The sequence below is a fragment of the Palaemon carinicauda genome, chromosome 34, assembly GCF_036898095.1.
Source record: "Palaemon carinicauda isolate YSFRI2023 chromosome 34, ASM3689809v2, whole genome shotgun sequence".
Classification (NCBI taxonomy): domain Eukaryota; kingdom Metazoa; phylum Arthropoda; class Malacostraca; order Decapoda; family Palaemonidae; genus Palaemon; species Palaemon carinicauda.
In genome coordinates this window covers 72370611-72385525 of record NC_090758.1, presented here as the reverse complement: position 1 = coordinate 72385525, position 14915 = coordinate 72370611, and the positions used below count along the sequence as shown (strand labels likewise).

Sequence of the window (14915 nt, the reverse complement as noted above, 5' to 3'; positions counted from 1 at the left end):
ACAGCAGTACTCCTGGTCAATTTTAACTTTGTCATTTCACTTTCAGGTGTATCAGACTTCTAAGAACAGTACAAGACACCAAATTAACTTGCATTTGGATCTCATCACAGAACTAGATAATCGCGGGTAAGAATTATTTAAGGTGTTTACCAAACATTTTTAAGGTTTTTAACAATATTTATATGTGTTTATGGTTAACAGTTGACCTGAATACTGTATCAGATGTTATTTAACTACTGTAATGCATACAGTATGTGATAGAAAATTTTACAGTTACAGAACATGAATAAAATGCTTTTCATACTACGGGTATCAAAGTCCCACTAACTGTCACTACTTAACTGATGTGCCGTGACCTGAACTTTAGCGGTCAGTCTCCGCCTTTCCCTGTATCTAGCCATTTGTATCTCTTGATTTGGTGTATAATTACCCTATAAGCCCACCATAATACTATCCATGTACCTGGTCCTTTGCCTCTCACCCGATCTCCTCCCCTCTGTCCTCCCAGTGAGACCAAAGTGCTCTATTTTCTCTCTTCTTATGATGTTCCCAAGGAAACTCAGATGTATCTTTCTTATTTCTTTTACCATTTCTCTCTACACTCCCAGTCATGCCATTACCTCCTCATTTGTTAATGTCCCTTCAAGATATTTTGAGCATCCTCCTGTAAAACAACATCTCTGCTGCATTCATCTTGTTTCTCAACTCTCGTTATTGTCCCATACATAAGGGTGGACCACACATATGTTCTTAAAGCTCTAATTCTCGTTTGTGCAATAATTCTGTTACTTGTCAGATTTTTCCTGTTTTAAAGGCATTTTTGGCTATCAGGATTCTCCTCGCTATTTCTCGTTTTTCACTATTATTATTATTATTATTATTATTTTTTCAATATTAATCTTACCCGATAATCATGTAGCTGTCAACTCTGTTGCCCGACAGAAATCTACGGTCGGGATACGCCAGCGATCGCTATTCAGGTGGGGGTGTACACAACAGCGCCATCTGTGGTCAGGTACTCTAGTACTTCTTGTCAACACCACCTCAATTTTTCCTCTGTCGTGCCTCCGGCTAGACCTACATGGATACGCTGTTGATTCTGGAGTTATTGCTCACGATTTGGTGATGTATTTGCTCTAGAGTTTAGCCTTCGCTATTCAGGAAGCTATATCATTAGCTTAGCAAGTTTTTGGAATTAATTTGATTTAATTTTTTATTTAATTTTGGTACGAAGAGAGTATGAACTCTCTTTCACTTTTAAATGGCCGACCCTTCCCTTAGACGGAAGTGTTGGTGTCGAAGAGAGTATAGACTCTCTTAATTTTGCTTAACAAAGTTATAGATTTATTTTATATCTCTCCGCCTTTTATAGGCCTCTTTGATTAACTTCCTTTTATTATAAACTTATTAAAATTAATTTTTATATTTGTTTATATTCGACCTTTCCTAATAGTAGGCGGTCTTTTCTTGGAACCGAAGTTAATTAACATTGAGCCCGTCATTTCGTTTTTACCTGTTAACATATTATGCTATTTTAATGCTTTGATAGTCTTGTACTGTTTTCAAAGTTGAACTAATGTTTTGTTTTGTCTCTGCAGTTGTTGACGTTCAGAACGTTCAACTTGCGCTCTATCGTTACGATAGAGAGAGAGTCTATCACGGTGTCACGTTGCAGTAAGAGTAAACCGATTCTAGCGTTTTGTTCATTCTTTCTTAGCTTAAATGGTTTTAATTCTAATAAAGGAACTTTTTATTTGGGAAACCTTTCAGTTTTTTTTTCCTTTAACAATAATATGTTTTAACGATATATATAATTGGGCTCTTCTCTCAGGTGCTAAGTCAAGAGAGAGAGAGAGAGATAGAGACGGAGGGAGAGAGAGGAGGATAAACGTTTCGTTCAAGCGGGTAACGTTGTTATCGTTTTTGCTCTTCTCCCTAGTCTCTTTAGGGGAAGAAGGTAAACGTTTCTAGAGTTTTATTCTTGTTCTCAGGCTTTATGCGGTGAGAGATTTTAAACGTAGTTTATTTGATCTAGTGTTTAGTCTCTTTTCCAGCCACTGAATTATTTATCTTTCATTATGTTTTTCTGTTACATTGTAATACTGTTTTCGCAATTACTAACTTTTAATGAAGGATAGAATTGCGTGTTTCAGGTACAAACCACTTAAAGTTTCGAGTTCAGTGAAATAAGTGCAAACAGAAAATCAAAAGTGATAAAGTGATAAGCGCATAGTGTTACAGTGTTGCGTTCGAGGGTTCGTCTGTTCGTGCCCGTTGTTCGCCTAGTCTGGGACCTCTTACAAGCTCCCAAGCCCAGGGGAGAAGTAATGTCGAAGGACTTATGGGTTCAGCAGGCCTTGATCGACGAACAGACGTTTCCCTCCGTGGTTTCGGGTGTAACCAACTCACGTAGCCGACGTGATCACCCCACCCACACAAAGACGAGAGAGCCCATTTATTCCTCGTCTGCGGAAGAGGTTTCTCGCAGAAACCATAGACCAAATCTTGCAGCTTTTCAGTGCAAGTCGGTCCCTTCCGCGCAAGTCCAACTCCTAGGTGGTGCCATTAGCACTGGGTCAGTTCGGACTTGCTGCAGTACGACAACTGCACACCTCCCAGAGAGGCAAGGTGGTATCGCAACAGACAGTAACTCCGTCTGTTGCCGCACCAGCTGTTTTAGACCCTCAGTTTCAACGGACAGTAGCTCCGTTTGTTGTTGTCTTTCTTAAACTCTAGTGGTCTATGCTGCTGACAATGCAGTCTCAGCTTGCGGAGTTGATGCAGGAGTTTCAGGCAGAGAAGGTTAACACACCTCCTCCTGCGAGCGCTCCTCCACCTCTACGCAGTCCAGCCTGCCAGACGTATGATGTTGAGGTTCCTCAAGCTACCTCCATGCGTGAGCTGCCGCGTTGGGAGTTGCCAGATACCAGCTCTGTGCAGCAACCTCCACTTTCCTTGAGGCAGGAGCCTCTTGCCACGCGGCAACCTCCTCAACACTTGAGGCAGGAGCCTTATGCTTTGCAGCAACCTCCTCTACCCTTGAGGTAGGAGCCTCTTGCGTTGCGACTACCTCCTCCATCCTCGAGGCAGCAACCTCTTGCGGTGCGACAACCTCCACCATCCTCGAGGCAGCAACCTCAACTCCACCTCTGCGCAGTCCACCCTGCCAGACGTATGATGTTGAGGTTCCTCAACCTACCTCCACGCGTGAGCTGCCGTATTGGGAGTTGCCAGATACCAGCGCTATGCAGCAACCTCTTGCGTTGCGGCAACCTCCACCATCCTTGAGGCAGCAACCTCAACTCTTGCACAGTGGCGATTCTAGGACTCTGAAAGTGGGGGGGCCACTTCAGGGCCAATATAAATTTTGGGGGGGCATTTATTGTTGGTGGCTAGGTGGCACTCTGAAGACAATATTATGTCATTAATGAAATAAAAATGACAATAATAACACCTCATTACTTTCATAACTTGCATTTGTAAAACATATACATGTATGCCTACACAAACATTATGATAATGGAGGTTATTCGTATTACTAAAAAAAAAAAAAAAAAAAAAAAAAAATATATATGTATTTCTTGCAATATATTTTTAACAAAATCGCAAAAATATGGCAAAAATATCTGCAAAACAAAAATGAATCATGAGTTATGAATGTAATGTAAATATTATGTTGATATTTAAACCCCATGCAAGCATGCATGAATTAATGCAGTGTTGCCAACAGGGCGAGTTTCCCTTTCCTGAGGTGAAGTACCTCAACGCATGCGGCATAAGCCTCATCCCTTGCAGCTTGAGCCTCATCCCATGCAGCATGAGTCTCATACCATGCAGCATGAGCCTCATCCCATGCAGCATGAGCCTCATCCCATGCAGCATAAGCCGCACGCCATGCAACATGCTCTGCTTACCTTACAGCATGCTCTACATACAGCATGCTCTGCATACAGCATGCTCTGCATACCTTACCGCATGCTTCTCAGTCACACATCTTTGGTTGTTGCCAACTCACTAGACTGTCAAGCAGTTTCATAACGTTGCCTTCTAGTCTGCTGCTTTTGCACCAGTGAAACCCTCACTGAGAGAACTTAGCTTTTCTCGGATATGGTTCCTGTAGATGAGAAAGTGCTATTCTCCCTCCTTCTGATTTTCCCTTGAGGACTCTGTCATTTGGAGAGGAGCCTTTAGCTGCTTAGCCTCCTATGGACTTTTATTTAAGCATAGCATGCTTCCAGGGAGGGTAATGGTTCCACTTCAGTCGCCTACCCCGTCTGTTACCACACCTGCTCCCATAGACCTTGAGCTGTGTTGCAAGACATGCAGTCCAAGCTTAGTCCTTGTTAGAGGATTTTTTGTTTACGGAGTCAGTGTGTCACTGGGAAGACGTTCAACAACCAGCAGAAGTGACTTGTTGTGACGCAGTGCGGCAACCTCAGCAACCCGATAAGGAGTTGTCTGTACGACCCAGACAGTCTAGACAGCTTCGGGTTGTCACTGTACTTCCTCGCTTCCCCATGGTTGACAGTTCACAGACTGTGCAGCAGTACCATGATCTTGTGTCCGGCTCCGTCAGACGACTAGCTTTTAGAGCTCCCACAAGTCGTCGCTGTCTGGAGATTCTCAGATGGACTATGGATCTGACCAAGGAACTGGGCCTCCTGGTCAATTTTGAGGAGTCCCAGCTCGTCCCATCCCAGACCATTGTCTACCTGGGTATGGATCTTCAGAGTCGAGCTTTTCGGGCTTTTCCGTCGGCCCCAAAGATATACTAAGCCCTAGATTGCATCCAGAGCATGCTGAGAAGGAACCGATGCTCAGTCAGGTAGTGGATGAGTCTAACAGGGACACTTTCATCGCTGGCCCTGTTCATCGAGTTAGGGAGACCCCACCTCCCCCCCTTCAGTATCATCTAGCGGCTCACTGGATAAAGGACATGACGCTAGAGACGATCTCAGTTCCTGTTTCCGAAGAGAGGAGGTCTACTCTCACGTGGTGAAAGAACAGCTTTCTTCTCAAGGAAGTCTACCTTTGGCTGTTCAGAAACCCGACCGCCGTCTCTTCTCTGACGCATCAGACACGGGCTGGGGTGCGACTTTGGACGGACAGGAATGCTCGGGAACATGGAATCAGGAGCTAAGGACACTTCACATCTATTGCAAGGAGCTGTTGGCGGTTCATCTGGCCTTGATAAACTTCAAGTCCCTCCAGCTTAACAAGGTGGTGGAGGTGGACTCTGACACACCACAGCCTTGGCTTACATCTCCAAGCAGGGAGGGACTCATTCGTGGAAGTTGTTCTAGATCGCAAGGGACCTCCTCATCTGGTTAAAAGATCGAAAGCTCACGCTGGTAACGAGGTTCATTCAGGGCGATATGAATGTCATGGCAGATCGCCTTAGCCGGAAGGGTCAGGTCATCCCCACAGAGTGGACCCTTCACAAGAATGTTGGCAGCAGACTTTGGGCCCTGTGGGGTCAGCCAACCATAGATCTGTTCGCTACCTCGATAACCTAGAGGCTCCCGTTGTATTGTTCTCCGATTCCAGACCCAGCAGCAGTTCACGTGGATGCTTTTCTGCTGGATTGATCCCATCTCGACCTGTATGCATTCCCGCCGTTCAAGATTGTCAACAGGGTACTTCAGAAGTTCGCCTCTCGCAAAGGGACACGGCTGACGTTGGTTGGCTCCGCTCTGGCCCGCGAGAGAATGGTTCATAGAGGTACTGCAATGGCTGGTCGACATTCCCAGGACTCTTCCTCTGGGAGTGGACCTTCTACGTCTACCTCACGTAAAGAAGGTACATCCAAACCTCCACGCTCTTCGTCTGACTGCCTTCAGACTTTCGAAAGACTCTCAAGAGCTAGGGGCTTTTCGAAGGAGGCAGCCAGAGCGATTGCCAGAGCAAGGAGGACATCCACTCTCAGAGTCTATCAGTCTAAAGGGGAAGTCTTCCGAAGCTGGTACAAGGCCAACGCAGTTTCCTCATCCAGTACCACTGTAACCCAGATTGCTGACTTCCTGTTACATCTAAGGAACGTAAGATCCCTTTCAGCTCCTACGATTAAGGGTTACAGAAGTATGTTGGCAGCGGTTTTCCGCCACAGAGGCTTGGATCTTTCCACCAACAAAGATCTACAGGACCCCCTTAGGTCTTTTAAGACCTCAAAGGAACGTCGGTTGTCCACTCCAGGCTGGAATCTAGACGTGGTCCTAAGGTTCCTTATGTCATCAAGATTTGAACCTCTCCAATCAGCCTCTTTTAAGGACCTCACATTAAAAACTCTTTTCCTCGTGTGCTTGACAACAGCTAAAAGAGTAAGTGAGATCCACGCCTTCAGCAGGAACATAGTTTTCACATCTGAAACGGCTACATGTTCCTTGCAGCTCGGTTTTTTGCTAAAACGAGCTTCCTTCACGTCCTTGGCCTAAGTCGTTCGAGATCCCAAGCCTGTCCAACTTGGTGGGGGACGAACTGGAGAGAGTACTTTGCCCAGTTAGAGCTCTTAGGTACTTTCTAAAAAGGTCATAACCTTTACGAGGACAATCAGAAGCCTTATGGTGTGCTATCAAGAAGCCTTCTCTTCCAAGGTCTAAGAACTCAGTTTCTTACCTATTCAGGCTCCTGATTAGGGAAGCACATTCTCATCTGAAGGAAGAAGACCTTGCTTTGCTGAAGGTAAGGACACATGAAGTGAGAGCTGTGGCTACTTCAGTGGCCCTCAAACAGAACCGTTCTCTGCAGAGTGTTATGGATGCAACCTATTGGAGAAGCAAGTCAGTGTTCGCATCATTCTATCTCAAAGATGTCCAGTCTCTTTACGAGAACTGCTACACCCTGGGACCATTCGTAGCAACGAATGCAGTAGTAGGCGGGGGCTCAGCCACTACATTCCCATAATCCCATAACCTTTTTAACCTTTCTCTTGAATACTTTTTATGGGTTGTACGGTCGGCTAAGAAGCCTTCCACATCCTTGTTGATTTGGCGGGTGGTCAATTCTTTCTTGAGAAGCGCCGAGGTTAAAGGTTGTGATGAGGTCCTTTAGTATGGGTTGCAGCCCTTTATACTTCAGCACCTAAGAGTCGTTCAGCATCCTAAGAGGACCGCTACGCTCAGTAAGGAAGACGTACTTAATAAAGGCAGAGTAATGGTTCAAGTCGTCTTCCTTACCAGGTACTTATTTATTTTATGTTATTTTTGAATAACTAATAAAATAAAATACGGGATACTTAGCTTCTTGATTAACATGTACACTGGTTTTCACCCACCACCCTGGGTGTGAATCAGCTACATGATTATCGGGTAAGATTAATATTGAAAAATGTTATTTTCATTAGTAAAATAAATTTTTGAATATACTTACCCGATAATCATGATTTAATTGACCCACCCTTCCTCCCCATAGAGAACCAGTGGACCGAGGAAAAAATTGAGGTGGTGTTGACAAGAAGTACTAGCGTACCTGACCACAGATGGCGCTGTTGTGTACACCCCCACCTGAATAGCGATCGCTGGCGTATCCCGACCGTAGATTTCTGTCGGGCAACAGAGTTGACAGCTACATGATTATCGGGTAAGTATATTCAAAAATTTATTTTACTAATGAAAATAACATATTATTATTATTATTATTATTATTACTTGCTAAGTTACAACCCTAATTGGAAAAGCAGGATGCTATAAGCCCAGGGGCTCCAACAGGGAAAATAGCCCATTGCGGAAAGGAAACACGAAAAAATTAAAATATTTCAAGAGCAGTAACAACATTAAAATAAATATTTCCTATATAAACTAAAAAAACTTTAACAAACCTAGAGGAAGGGAAATGAAATAGAATAGTGTGCTCGAGTGTACCCTCAAACAAGAGAACTCTAACCCAAGACAGTGGAAGACCATGGTACAGAGGTTATGGCACTACCCAAGACTAGAGAGCAATGGTTTGATTTTGGAGTGTCCCTCTCCTAGAAGAGCTGCTTACCATAGTTAAAGAGTCTCTTCTACCTTTACCAAGAGGAAAGTGGCCACTGAACAATTACAGTGCAGTAGTTAACCCGTTGAGAGAAGAAGAATTGTTTGGTAATCTTACTGTTATCAGGTGTATGAGGAGAGATGAGAATATGTAAAGAATAGACCAGACTATTCAATATATGTGTAGGCAAAGGGAAAACTAACCGTAACCAGAGAGAAGGATCCAATGTAGTACTGTCTGGCTAGTCATAGGACCCCATAACACACTAGCGGTAGTATCTCAACGGGTGGCTGGTGCCCTGGCCAACCTACTACCTACTATCTGTCTATCTTATCATACTAACTGTGTAAACAAAGTTGTTTGATTACTTTATTCTTTCATTGTTTATTATGTTGCACATTGGGGCCTCTGAGGTCTAATGCCACTACCACTTCAGTTTTTCTTACATTTATTCTTGGTCCCCTTAAGTCCCCCTGTGTGTTCACTGTATCCAGAAGTTGGTGTAACTTTTTAGCAGTATCAGCAATGATCACTCTGGTCTACATGATGAATATTATGTATATTGACTCCTCCAATACTAGTCTCTTCCATACCTATTATGTTTCTTGAAATAATTTCCCCTTTAAAATTGCAAATAGATCTGGGGACAAAACACATCCTTGGAGCACTCCTCTCTAAATTTTTGTGTGTGATATCATTTTTATAGATGTTGACTTCAGCCAGTTGACTCCAGTATAAGTTTAGTAATGAGTCTGATGTCCTTGCTATCTAGGTTTAAACGCAGGATTTCTGTAAGGCTTGTGAGCCTCATTTTATTGATTGCTTTCTCATAGAGCACATATATACCTGTACATCTTTTTGCATTTCAATAGATCTTTATGTTATTCACATGATAAGAATAGAATTTCTAATACCTTTCCCCTTAATAAAACTACTGTTCTAAATTTCTCGTTTTAGATTTTGTTTTATTTTGTTTAAAATTACTTTATAATTTATGTGATTTGACTCATTGACCTGATATTCCCAAATAAATCACATTCTACTGCACCAAGTTTCTTAGTTATTGCTATGAAAATTTATTTATACAACTCCTTTGGAATGTTGTCTGTATCTTATGCTTAGCTAACTCTATAATATTTCTTATTCCAAAATCCCAACTAAAAATGCTGTAATATAATTTCAATTGTCACATTGTAATTACCTGGTCTTTTTCTCCTTTTGAAATACCTAATAACACTAATTATTTCCTCATATAGTAAGTATGGGCCATTTATGGGAATGTGTAGTCTTGGTCTCTCACCCCTATTGTCTTCAAAAAGGTCCTTTACATATTCCCTCCAATGTTTCAAGACATCTTCAATCTCCATCACAGGTACTCCCTCCCTCCAAATAATTGTACTTTACCAGGATAATCAAAACATGGCAGTGTACTGTATTTGAGGACTGAGTACTGTACCCTGTTTCTCATAACTCTTGCTATGAATATGGATGTCATGAAATTCAGGTTATAAAATTTGTGGTTTTTATAATAGCTTTTATTTGTATTCCATCTTTTGGAATACACTTGGATAATTCTATTTTTTGTTGTCTTACCGCTATTTCTAAGTTACAAGATGAGGATATAAAGCCTTCGTCTGTGCCTGTTGGCAATCGCAATCCGCACCGTAGGGAGTGGTTAACCTCTGTTTCTCCTATTGATTGTTCTGGCTTAGGAGCCTTGGACTTTGCCTTTGAATCAGGCTATGAGTAAGTCATAGGTAAGGCTACTCATAAGTCTAGTCATTGCTTGGATCTAGTATATACTAACTCCTCTGGTGTTATAAAAAGCAAGGGTGGTCCTCTAGTTGGGAGGTCTGATTATGCCTTGGTTTTCTTAGCAATTAAGACTGAGCAGCTAGTCCCTGGTGTGTTGTACTCTTGTAATATATATATGTAAAATCTCAAGCAAACTTGAATGACTCTTTAAGTGAGCCTTTGCATTTGAATCAGTCACAATTCTGTAAATGGTCACTTTGCTCTTGGTAATGGTAGAAAGAGACTCTAGCTATGGTAAGCAGCTCCTTTAGGAAGATAATCTAAAATCAAACCATTGTTCTCTGGTCTTGGGTAGTGCCATGGACCAAGTATCATGGTTTTCCACTATCTTGGGTTAGAGTTCTCTTGCTTAAGGGTACACTCGGGCACACTATTCTTTCTTATTTCTTTTCTTCTTGTTTTGTTAAAGTTTTTATAATTTACGTAAGAGATATTTATTTGAATGTTACTGTTCTTAAAACATTGTTTCTTCTTTCCTTTCCCCACTGGGCTATTTTCCCTGTTGGAGCCCCTGGGCTTATGGTATCCTTCTTTTCCAACTAGAGTTGTAGCTTCGTAATTAATAATGATATTAATGATAAAATGAATAGAGCCTGTTGTTCTCTAGAATGAGAATCTGGTAAACATAATTGGTAGATATATCACTTCTCATATGTTAAAATACTGGGTGAAGGACAAACCCTTGTTCAGTGATGATTGTAGACATTCTTATTTGGAGAAACAGGAGGCTTAATCATCTTTAGTAAAGTAGATCAGATTTGACTTGGAATAACTATGTTTAAAGAAGATCTGTTGCTCAGAGAATTTATGCTTCAAATGAAAAGGAATATAATTTGACCATAAAAGAAACCCTTTCTGGTACAACTCAGGAACATAAGTGGTGGGCTACCCTTAAATCTACACTCATTTGTGTAGATGCAATAGTTCCTCCTTTACTTAAACCAGATGGCTCTATCATTCACTGTCCAAAGGAAAAGGCAACCCTTTTTGGCTGATGGGCTTAGCAGTAAGCAAATCATCTTCATTCTTATTTTATAGAAGCTAAGCTAACTACTTTATATTTTTGGTCCTGTGAAATTAGAATACTCGTATGGGTCCTTAATGCATCTGTAGGTGGAGACCTAAATGATATTTTCTCTTTGTTTTTTATAAAGACAACTGATTTCTTAGCTCTTATGTTGTCCATTATTTTTTTATGGTCAGCAAGAAAAAGTCCTTTTGGCCCCATTTCTGAAGAATTGGTAATGTTGCTCATATTAGGTAAAAGTGTTTGTAGTAGCTCTAGCCCGGATGATATGCCCAGTTTCAATAACTCCAAAATTATCTAAGTTTTTGAACATCTTAAGGAAAAACATCTAAATAGGTATGCAGAAGGTAATCATCTGTTCCCTAGTTTGCAGTTTGGCTTTTGCAAAACCTTTGGAGCATTTGATGGCCCTTCATACAATTTTTAATGCTGTATAGAAATCCCTTGATTATGGTCAGGAAATTCGCATGATCGCCTTTGATTTGAGTTCCGCCTTTGACTCTGTTAATCATTAGGCCCGTGTTTTCAAACTCAGACAGTTGGAAGTGGGTGGTTCTTTTTATATAATCATTATTGAATTTATGAGTAACAGATTGCAAAGAGATGTTGTTGATTGGCACCATAGTGACTACAGAAATGTAATATCTGATGTTTCTCAGGCTATATGGTTTGGACTAGTACCGCTACCAGTGTACTAGCGTACTAGCCTCATGGCTAGCACAGTGATAATGCGTTTGCCTGGCATTTGCATGGCAGCAGATCGATCCCTGCCCAGGACCATGAGTTTAAGCTGTTTACTGGGTAGGATACTGCTGTAGTTGGGCACCACAGTGGTGGGTTGGACTAGTCTGGCTCATGTTCTGATAATATTTATTCTGATGATATCAGAACTAAAACCACATCTTTAATCTTTAGATAAAAAAAGCTTGCTGTATATGCAGGTGGTATTACTCTGTATCAATTCCATCTCCTGTATGTAGGTCTTGGGGTGCTGAATCCCTTAATAGATATCTAGATAACATTGCATGGTGCAAAGTTATGGGGGATGGAGTTGAACCTTGACAAAACTCAAAAGTATGATTGTAAGTAGGTCAAGGACGGTGGCTCCTCAACATTCAGATATTTGTATTGACTATGTTTCTTTAACCATAAACAAGTGTAAAATTGTAGTTGTTCCTGCACATATATAAACCATTCGCTCTTTTCTATGGGATATATTGTTCCGGTGTAGCTTAAAACTAACCATAAAAATTTTACGTGAGGTAATCAACCCGCCGCTAGTTAGCGGGGTAGACCAGTCACCCTGCTCACACACTTGCTTAGTATATTGATCCACTTTTGTTTTTGGCTGGGTGGAATGCAGACGTGCCGTTTCTTTCCACCGTTAACCCTAATTAAACTGGCTGTAAACTAAAGTCTTTTTGGGCAAGTGGGTCAGTAGTCAACCCAAGAATACAAGAAGTCTAAAAGGGAGTCTTTTTTTTTTCCTATAGGTTTCCCCGAAGGCAAAGAACTCCCGACTTTTTCCCCGGTTGTTGTTCCTTGCTGGTTCAGCCTTCTTTGGGGAACAGACAAGCAAGAGTATCAATCATTTGACCCCGGATAAGTCTCAGTTTCCGAAGGCTTGGCCGGTTCTCTTAGCGAAGCGACGGTGCCCACAACCGCAGGAGAGGCTCCTGAACTCTGGCCTTGCTTGGGGGTTTGGGTCACCCCTCTGAGGATTGCCTGGGAGGTGCTGCAGTATAGGGAATGGCAGGAGTGCACATCTGCCTCCACAGTTATTGGCTACGGTCCTTCTTCCCTTAGCCTCTGGAGTGGTTTCTCTTCCAGCTGGTCTCGTGCCCACAGCTGATGCTTCCTTTACAACTCCTTTCCTCCGGAGGAGTTATTATTATTGTTATTATTATTATTATTTGCTAAGCTAAAACCCTAGTTGGAAAAGCAGGATGCTATAAGCCCAGGGGCCCCAACAGGGAAAATAGCCCAGTAAGGAAAGGAAACAAGGAAAAATAAAATATTTTAAGAACAGTTATAACATCAAAATAAATATTTCTTAAATAAACTATAAAAACTTTTACAAAACAAGAAGAAGAGAAATTAGATAGTGTAGTGTGCCAGAAAGTACCCTCAAGCAAGTGAACTCTAACCCAAGACAGTGGAAGAAGACCATGGTACAGAGGCTTTGGCACTACCCAAGACTAGAGAACAATGGTTTGATTTTGAAGCGTCCTTCTCCTAGAAGAGCTGCTTACCATAGCTAAAGTCTCTTCTACCCTTACCAAGAGGAAAGTATCCACTGAACAATTTCAGTGCAGTAGTTAACCCCTTGGATGAAGAGGAATTGTTTGGTAATCTCAGTGTTGTCAAGTGTATGAGAATAGAGGATAAAATGTAAAGAATAGGCCAGACTATTCAGTGTATGTGTAGGCAAAGGGAAATAACCGTAACCAGGGAGAAGGATTCACTGTAGTACTGTCTGACCAGTCAAAGGACCCCATAACTCTCTCTGGTAGGTTCCCCTTGGACCCCTTGCCAGGTCCATGACTCCTCCGTGGGTGAGCGGGCTAGAGCTTGCTCAACCAGCTGGAAGTAGAAACTCTCTCCTCCATCCTGGCCTCAGCCTTACCTTCTCCTGAGCCTCTGGAGTAGTGTCCCCTCCAGAATGTTTCATGCCTTTTGGAGAAACGCCCTTGGCATCTTCTGCATCACGCCGAGTTCACTCAGCAGGAGGAAATCCAGGGTACGAGCTCAGAGTCGTACCTCAGATCAAGTTCCCAGCTAGTTGGGCTTTGGACTTTCACCCACCTTAGAGTGAGTCTCCATGGTAAAGAGCAAATGGTTTCTATTTAGGAAACAAATGGAAAATTTAAAAGTAATTCATATTTTTCCTAGCTATTCAAATGTGACCTCTTTACTCATTTTTGATCCGCCATCACCTGTCTCCTAAGAAAGTCCTCCTTGCAATCAAATGTGGATCAATATTCTAGGCGAGTGTGTGAGTGGGGTGACTGGTATAGCCTACCCCTGCTAACCCTCGCTAACTAGCAGTGGTTTGTTTACTTCGTGCAAAATGTTTATGGCTAGTTTCCAGCTATGCCGGAACAGTATATCCATATTAGAGCCAAGATTTGTATGGTTGGGTTCAATACAAATAACTACCGAATTTGTCATATTTTTTTAGTATAATTTGAATGAAGTATATGTTTGTGTCTTACTGAAAGGTAATGTGGACCTGTAAATATCTTTTCACTTCATTTTCTCAACTTTTCCAGACTGAATGTCCCGATCAGATGAACTTGAACCTGAAATTCATAAGATTTTCATAGAGGGAAAACTATGCAAAGATGTCCCCTGTAAAATAGTTCTCAAAATCCATCCATCACGTGTTACAATCTTGAAGTTCCTGCAAATGCTGAGGAAAAATTTTAAGAAATTTTTCAAGGTTTGTTAAATGATATTTATCTGAAAATAGTGGAATTCATAGAGTAGACTTTCTATGGATGATTTGATTATTGAAAAAATGATAAACAAGAAATGGAAAGAGGTGGATATATCAATTAAAGAACTATTTATCTAGAAGGAATGGTCAGTCACTTACTGACAAATGACATAAAACTGAAAATATTTACCAAATGGTAATTTACATAGTTGCAATATAGTTTTTTTTTCTGACTTAGCCATTGTGACAGCAGTATTCCTGATCAATTTTAACTTTGTCATTCTACTTTCAGATGTACCAGACGTCAAGATTAACTTTCGCGTTTAGATCTCGTCACGGAACAAGATGCTCGCTGGTGAGAACTACTTACGGTGTTAACCAAATCATTTTAAATATTTAACTTAGCCGGTGGATATATATGTAGCTAACGTCTCCGACGGTCGACAGATTCCAAAAACTCGCGAGCGATCGCCATGGTGGTTGCGGGGTGTGAACACCAGCGCCGACTGCCTGCCAGATACCGCATATATTTCCCCAGAAATACCGCATATATTTCCCCAGGAATTCAGTTCTTCTCTGTCGGTTGTAATGACAACATTGGTTCCGCTCGCGCTTAACCTCAAAGTTTTCAACTGATTGGTGAAGTACTTTTTCATGGTTTTA

The 14915-nt window shown here is 41.7% G+C and overlaps 1 long non-coding RNA gene across 1 annotated transcript in view; it reads left to right on the top strand.

The window, feature by feature from the left end:
- LOC137626655 (uncharacterized) overlaps positions 1-14607 on the top strand; it is a 34233-nt gene extending 19626 nt beyond the window's left edge. The window contains exons 3-5 of the long non-coding RNA XR_011041077.1: positions 47-126; positions 14086-14255; positions 14545-14607. This is a non-coding gene — a long non-coding RNA (uncharacterized lncRNA). The remainder of the gene's footprint in view (positions 1-46; positions 127-14085; positions 14256-14544) is intronic.
- Positions 14608-14915: the final 308 nt, after the last annotated feature.